This window comes from Hemitrygon akajei, chromosome 29, assembly GCF_048418815.1.
Source record: "Hemitrygon akajei chromosome 29, sHemAka1.3, whole genome shotgun sequence".
Classification (NCBI taxonomy): Eukaryota; Metazoa; Chordata; class Chondrichthyes; order Myliobatiformes; family Dasyatidae; genus Hemitrygon; species Hemitrygon akajei.
The window spans coordinates 43,263,266-43,271,241 of record NC_133152.1 but is presented as its reverse complement, the minus strand read 5'-3'; the positions used below and the strand labels follow the sequence as shown (position 1 = coordinate 43,271,241).

General features: G+C 46.6%; 1 long non-coding RNA gene across 1 annotated transcript in view; it reads right to left on the bottom strand.

The window, feature by feature from the left end:
- Positions 1 to 3,502: 3,502 nt before the first annotated feature.
- Positions 3,503 to 7,976, bottom strand: part of LOC140718462 (uncharacterized) — an 80,697-nt gene continuing 76,223 nt past the window's right edge. Inside the window, exon 4 of the long non-coding RNA XR_012096695.1 lies at positions 3,503 to 3,613. This is a non-coding gene — a long non-coding RNA (uncharacterized lncRNA). The remainder of the gene's footprint in view (positions 3,614 to 7,976) is intronic.

Here is a 7,976-nt window from a genome sequence, read left to right as displayed (position 1 = left end):
TTGGTATGTCAACTGACTCCTGTAAACTTCTCCTTGTGTGTAGGTGAGGACTAGAATTGAAAGGAGGTGGGGGAGGGGAGAGAAATGTTATTTATTTGGAGATACAGCACAGTCTCAGTCCCTTCCAGCCCAATTACACCCCTGTGACCAATTAACCTACTAACCTCTGGGTCTTTGGACTGTGGAGGGAACCAGAGCACACAAAGGAAACACACACGGTCACGAGGAGAACATACAAACTCCTTACAGTCAGCAGCAGAAATGAACACAGGTTGCTGGCACTGTAATAATGATACAGTGAAGCTGACAAGAGAGGTCAACAACAGGGTAAAAGTAAAAGAGAGCATAGCAGGCCCACAACCCAGCAATCCTAACCCATAACTCTTCGGAATGTGGGAGGAAACCGGAGCACCTGGAGGAAACCTATGCGGTCAGAGGAAGAATGTACAAACTCCTTATAGACAGCAGCGGGAATTGAACGGTGATCTCACAGTGGGCGCTGTAAAGCACTCTATGCTAACGTGACAGAAGGGCTTTGTCTGCAGGGAACAAACTGGGCTCATTGCCAAAACTGTAATTAGTGCCTTAGACCCGTTTAACACTGAAACAGGGTTTCTATTGCAAAATGCTGGCAAAGGACAAAAATAAACCATTCCAATTTCTTAAATGAGAAGAGAATCACATTAGAAAATGGACTGAGATAATCAAGTTGTACTGATTAACATGAGAATGTAGCAATACATTTGAACACATCATTGCAACAAGTCACAGTCGTTCCAATCCATTTGCTGATAGTGGAATGAATGCTTCTCTGTAACAGATCACTATCAGAGCAGAGACGACACACGGGAGTGTACAGTGAGTGATCAGTGTTAAAAAACACACCTTCCCTTAACCAGCTTAAACAATACCGAAATATTGAACATGTAGGCAGTGGCCACTTCATTTGGGATACCTAGTCATTAATGCAAATATCTAATCAGCCAATTATGCGGCAGCAACTCAATGCATAAAACCATTTGGTGGCAGGGTAGGAAAAACCATTTGGTGGTGAAGAGACAGAAAGATTAGGGACATTTTAAAAACTCTTAGATAGGAACATGGATGATAGGAAGATGGAGGGCTATGTTGGGGGGACTGGGTGGCAGCGAGATACATCTCTACCAAAGGAGGTGCAAGGCACCCCTTTCCTCTGCTGGCCTGCATGTCACAAGGTGTAGCACCTGCTTAGCCGCCCTCCCCACCCCGATCAAGGTGGCACGAAGTCATGGGAGCAGGTGGTGGATGGTTGTACGAGCAGCTGGTGCGTATATCAAGTCCTGGGTATGTGACCACTGACACCAGGCAGACAATCCCTGAAGAGTATTGATAATGGCTGAGGTCACCCGTCCTGTGAAGACACTGCCCAGAAGGCAATGGCAAATCACTTCTTCAGAGAAATTTACCAAGAGCAATCGTGGCCATGGAAAGATCATGATCACCCACATCACACAACATGGCACATAACAAATGAATGCAAAAGATGCAGACATGCTCAAGTTATAATTGTTTGTACCAAATATCAGAATGGGGAAGAAATGCGATCTAAGCAACTTTAACTGCGAAATGATTGCTGGTGCCAGACGGGGTGGTTTGACTCCTGTACCTAATAAAGTGACCACTGAGTGTATAAGATTTTAGCACAGTACAGGCCCTTCAGTCCACAATGTTGTGCTGACCTTTTAACCTGCTCCAAGATTAAACTAACCCTTCCCTGCCACATAGCTCTCCATTTTTCTTTCTTGCCTATTTAAGAGTCTCTAGTTAAAATCCAGTGTGAACAGGTCTGATCCAAACCCGACAAGCCAGTACAATTATTTTTATGCCTTGTTCAACCTTTGGAAAGCTTCTGATTGCTTCTGATTGCATACAGTTCTGAAATTTAGAAAGTTTCTTCTAAACTTGCCGGAGTTTAGAAGAACAAGGGGTGCTCTCATTCAAAGACAGCAAATATTGAAAAGCCTAGATAGAGTGGACACGGAGAGAAAGTTTCCAATAATGGGAGAGTCTGGGACCAGAGTTCACAGCCTCAGAACAGAGATGAGGAGGAATTTCTTCAGCCAGAGGGTGGTGAATCTGTGGAATTCATTGCCATGGAGGACAAGTCATTGGGTATAATTAAAGCAGACGTTGATAGGTTCTTGATTAGTCAGGATGTCAAAGGTTATGGGAAGAAGGCGGGAGAATGTGGTCGAGGTGGAAAGTAAACCAGCTATGATCAAATGACAGAACACAATCAATAGGCTGAATGGCCTAATTCTGCTCTGTGACTTATGGTTATACAGAATATAACATTAAAATGTAACCTAAACCAGTTCTGATCCAAATCCAAGAAGCACAGGTGATTATTTTTATGTTTACCCTAATCTATGGTGTAACACCCCAGTACATTAACATAATAACACTCTGTTCACATACATGGCAGTACTGGGCAGAGCCTCCTGGCCTGAAACAATGTACTTGATCATTTTGCTGCATTCTCACCACATGGAGCCTGCGTGATCCGGATATGAAGATGCCAGGAACAGAACCGACACAGAAAATGGAAGCATTTAATCTCTGGTGGCAGTGGCGAAACGGGAGCGAGAGTATCAGCCGGCAGCTGGACTCACCTCTGCGCAGTCGGTTCCATCAGCGTAACTGGAAGCGATTGGCAGGAGGCGAGTACAACAGGCAGCCAAAACCCCAGCAAGCATTTGGGTCTGAAACCACAGCCCCACTTCTCTCCTCTGACTTCCACTGTGCAACATAATTCAGCACAAAAATAGTTCAGAAACATGCACAAACTCCTGGAGGACCTCAGCAGGTCAGGCAGCATCTATGGAAAGCAATAAGCAGTTGATGCTTCAGGCTGAGACCCTTCTTCATGAGTACGAGTCTCGGCCTGAAACATCGACTGTTTGTTCCTCTCCCTAGATGCTGCCTGACCTACTAAGTTCCTCCAACATTTTGTGTGTATCGTTCAGGATTTCTGCAGAATCTCGTGTTATAGTTTTATTATTGTCATTATGTTAAAGATCCAGGTTGTTAAATTAATTAATTTGCAGAATCTCTTGTGTTTTTGGTCAAAGAACTCAAGACACAAGCAAAAAAATCCAACTCTGCCAACATCGAAATCTTCTCCACATCAAAATACTTCTGTTGCTGGGACCTCTCACCTGTCAGCATAGGGTTTTAGTTGGAAAGTTCAGAGATGAAAACTTGACAAACGGAGTGGGTGAAAGAGTGCGGCATTCCTACGGCAGTATACTTGCTGACTGCTTCTTACCAGAGGACACCACAACCAGCTAAGACACTGCCACAGAAACACCCACATGTGCCACCCACACAGGGTTCTCCCACCTGTGTGCCCTGCCGCTTCTGCCCCGTGAGGCTACTCCAGCCACCGCTGTCTGGAACTGCGCCCTAGCTAGTGGCCGCCTTGCAGAGAATCCTGGGGAAACCGGATGAGGAACGTGATCACCTGTGAAGCTGTACACGAGCCTACTTCTGCTCCTCCTGAAGCCTCCTCGTTTCTCCGCGGCGTCAACTGGTACAGGGCACCTCTGCCTGGATGGACAACACGCACATCTCCCTGAGGGCAACATCACAGAGTTTACAACACAGTAGAAGAACCTGTTAACAAACAGCTTCCAGTGTAACGCAACCCTAGTCCCATAAAATAACTCTGTCATGGATAGTCCCGAGCCCAGCTGCGGAAGGAGAAGGGTTGGGCATGGGGCTAGCAACTCTATCCTGCAGAAACCCAGAGCTGTAGAAACATCAACAGAAGCTCCAAAGACCTCATCCCTGGGAGAGGAAGGATCTTTGCCTAGAAGGCGTATGAAGTCGTGCGGTGAAAGCTTAACTCACACGGCCAATCGACCTTCGGCTCAGGACGGAGGACTCTGGCGAGCTGCTGTCCAGAAGTGTTGGGCTTAAACCGAAAAAGATTCCCATAAAGTGGAGAGGGATTTTCTGCTAGTTCCCCCTCCTGGCGCTGAGCTCCAGATCCCCACACTCTGGGTAAAAATGCTTCACCTTGACCTCCCTCTGCTACTTACTTCATCTCTGTGCTCCCCTGAATTCTGACCTCACTGATCAAGGCAAAAAAAAATAATGCATCTAATTTTTTTTTCAGAACTTCATAATTAAATTTCCCGCAAAAGAAAATCTACAGATGCTGGATTGAGCTCATGCTCTCCATCCAAAGAGGCTGCCCGCTCAAACCTACCCCGGCTGATTTTTACATCGCCCTAACAAAACCTCTCCGTTGCCACCTTCCAGCTGGACTCTGCAGCTCCCTAGCCCAACATGCACCAAGTTGTGGAGCTGGGCATCCTTACTCGCAGTGATATATCCACTGAGCCCCGTTGGACGCTGGGTCTGGCGGAAGCGGTGAATGGCGTGCGACTGTGGAGCATCAGCAAGTGTCCTGTTGTTCGCAGGAATGAAAGGGTTAACGTATAATGAGTGTTTGATGGATCGGCACTCTCTGAAGTTTAGAAGAATGGTGGGGGGGGGGGGGGCGTGATCTTATTGAGCCCTACCAAATATTGAAAGGCCTACACAGAGTGAACACAGAAAGAATGTTTTCTATAGTGGGTGAGTCTAGGACCAGAGGGCACAGACTCAGAATACAAGTTCGTCCCTTTTGAACAGAGATGAGGAGGAATTTCTGTAGCCAGAGGGTGGTGAATCAGTGGAACTCATTGCCACAGACAGCTGTGGAGGTCAAGTCATTGGGTATATTTAAAGCAAAGGATGATACAGTTTTTTGATTAGTAAGCGTGTCAAAGGTTACAGAGAGAAGGCAGGAAAATGGGGTTGAGGGGAAAAATAAATCAGCCATCATCAAATGGTGGAGCAGACTTGACAGGCCAAATGGCCTAACTCTACTCCCAAGTCTTATGGTCTTAATACAGTCATCGTCAGCTGGTGCTGGAACCGTTCCACCATACGTGGCAGCTTTAGTACAGAAGATTATAATCCAGCCTACACTCAGAGCTGAATGAACTCTCTGGGAAGAAGCAAGGTTTGGTGCCCCCTCTCTCCACGATTGGGCCACAGGCTACTGACAGCAGCTGACAACAGTCCTCTGCCCTGGGCCAGTCTTTCGTGTTTTCTCGAAGTGTACACCATTGTCTCGGTGTACCCCCCTCTTCCCCCCCCCCCCCCAGGGATGAGGTCCTTTGAGCTTCTCCTGGCGTTTCTGTAGCTCTGGGATTTTAATGGGATCAGGTTGCTAGCCCCTGGCCCAACCCTGCTTGTTTCGCAGCCGGGCTTAGGACTGTCCATGGTAGAATTTCTCCCCAAAGAGGAGGCTGTTAATCTTGCCCTGGGGCTCGTACACATGATTAAGATGGTAGATGCTGGCTGAAACCTTGACCATCACTATCCCATTGACAAAATTGATTTTTTGAGATTGAACCATTATAAATGTTTTCACACCCAAATTTACTCATTCATTTTCTATAACCATATAACAATTACAGCACGGAAACAGGCCATCTCGGCCCTTCTAGTCCGTGCCGGACGCTTACTCTCACTTAGTCCCATTGACCTGCACTCAGCCCATAACCTTCCATTCCTTTCCTGTCCATTTACCTATCCAATTTTTTTTAAATAAATGACAATATCGAACCTTCCTCTACCACTTCTACCGGAAGCTCGTTCCACACAGCTACCACTCTCTGAGTAAAGAAGTTCCCCCTCGTGTTACCCCTAAACTCTCAACTCACGTCCTCTTGTTTGAATCTCCCTTACTCTCAATGGAAAAAGCCTATCCATGTCAACTCTATCTATCCCCGTCATAATTTTAGATACCTCTATCAAGTCCCTTCTATGGTCCAAAGAATAAAGACCTAACTTGTTCAACCTTTCTCTGTAACTGAGGTGCTGAGAAAGAAAACAAAAACCACCTCAGATTCCAGGCGGGTGGCCTCCACAAAGGTCAGGCTCTCCCAGTGGTCACTCACTTTTTCTACCTCCCATTCCAACATGTCGGTCCACGGCCCCTTCTACTGCCACGATGAGGTAGGAGGCACAACTACTCTCATTTCACCTCAGTAGCCTGATGGCACGAACATTGATTTCTCTAACTTTCAGTAATTTCTGCCCCTCCCTCCTCTCTTTTTCCATCCTCTAATCTGGTTCCCCTCTCATCCCCTCTCTTCTCCTCATCCACCTATTGCCTCCCTCTGGTGCCCCTCCTCCTTCCCTCTCTCCCATGGTCCACACTCCTCTCCTATCAGATTCTTTCTTCTTCAGCCCTTTACCTCTCCCACCAATCCCCTCCCAGCTTCTTACTTCATCCTGCCTCCCCTATCCACCTATCACCAGCATGTACAGATTTTCTTGTTTGTGATTTATCTTTCAGCTTGTCCTCCTCACCTTCTTATTCTGACTTCCTTTCCAGTCCTGATGGAGGGTCTCAGCCTGAAATGCGACTGTCTATTCCCTCCACAGGCGCTGCCTGACTTGTTGAGTTCCTCCAGCACTTTGTGTGTGTTGCTCAACGGAAAAAAAAATATTATCTTAAAATTCTGGTAATGTTACCAGAATTTCATAACCTAGTGGTCCCTTTCCCCTTGACCTTATCAAAATCAGTGTCACGTAAGTCACTGAGGTTACTTTTTATTCTCGTAGGATACCACAGTACGGTAGCGATGCATGACAGACGTCAGAGGTCGGAGTTCAATTCCGGCACCGGCTTTAAAGAGTTTGTACATTCTCCCCGTGATACGGGTGGGTTTCCTCCGGGTGCTTATGTTTCCTCCCTCAGTCCAAAGACGCACCGGTTATCAGTTAATCGGTCGTTGTAGATTGTCCCGTGATTAGGCTTGGGTTAAATAGGTGGTTTTCTGGGTGGAGAGTCTCGTTAGACTGGAAGGGGCTGTTCCCTGCTGTAGCTCTAATAATCTCTTTCTTTGCTTATTTTGTTCAAAATCCTCTCTGCCTGGAGGAAGCATTAGTTCATAATTGCGTCTTTCACTGCAGCAAACCTCGAATATCTTACAGCCAACGACAGATACCAGAACACATTTGATAATCGACACAAACCCAGAGTTTGTTTCAAAGACCCAGACCAAGATTAAACATGACTATTAATGAGGACAAAGTAAATCACACAAGAAAAATGTTCTGCCCCAGCGTACACTGAAATGTTAGCAAAGCACAGTTTCGGTACACAGTCCGAGTTATGAAAGAGGAAGAGAAGTCTACCTGTCCGCTCGGATACGCTTCCCAACATCACAGCCAGTTGCAGAGCTATCTCCTGAGGGAGCAAAGTTTCCTCGAAGGATGTTCAAAGCATTCTGCCTCCCTGTTGCTTACCTGCTCAGGGGTGATCACCTGCTTGCTCCTCACATACCTAGTGAGGGTCCTAGTCCTGACAGCAACCGCACCTAACTCTGAATCACAACCGTCTTGTCATCTGATTCTGAAGTTCAACACCCCCCCCCCCCCCCCCACAATCCCCACTTGGCCTCGTCAAGAGAATTTTTACAGATGACATCGGCACAAGCTCAGGAGGAGGGAGGAAAACACGCCACGGCAACCAGCCAGTAACAACCAGCAGGAGACCGAACCTTCCGCTAAACATGCAGTGTTCCAATTAGCCCCGCTCTGCCTCCCGCAGCTGAGCGGTGACAAGTACAAATATTAGAAGCATGTAAACCAGTTGGGCGAGTGGTTAACCGAACGAGAACTGCCAGCTCAGTCCTATACTGGTCACATTCCTCTCTCCTCTTCCCCTCCACAGGCACCACCTCACTATTTTAAACTCTTCTCTTTCAAGGAGGAAGATCAAAGACCAGCTTTATTCACCACATGTAGTAGGATTCAAGATTGTTTAATGTCATTTCCAATACACAAGTGTAAAGGAGAACAAAATAATGTTTACACCGGATCCCATGCAGCTCAAAAAAAAACAACAATAAGATAAAGTATGCAGTAAT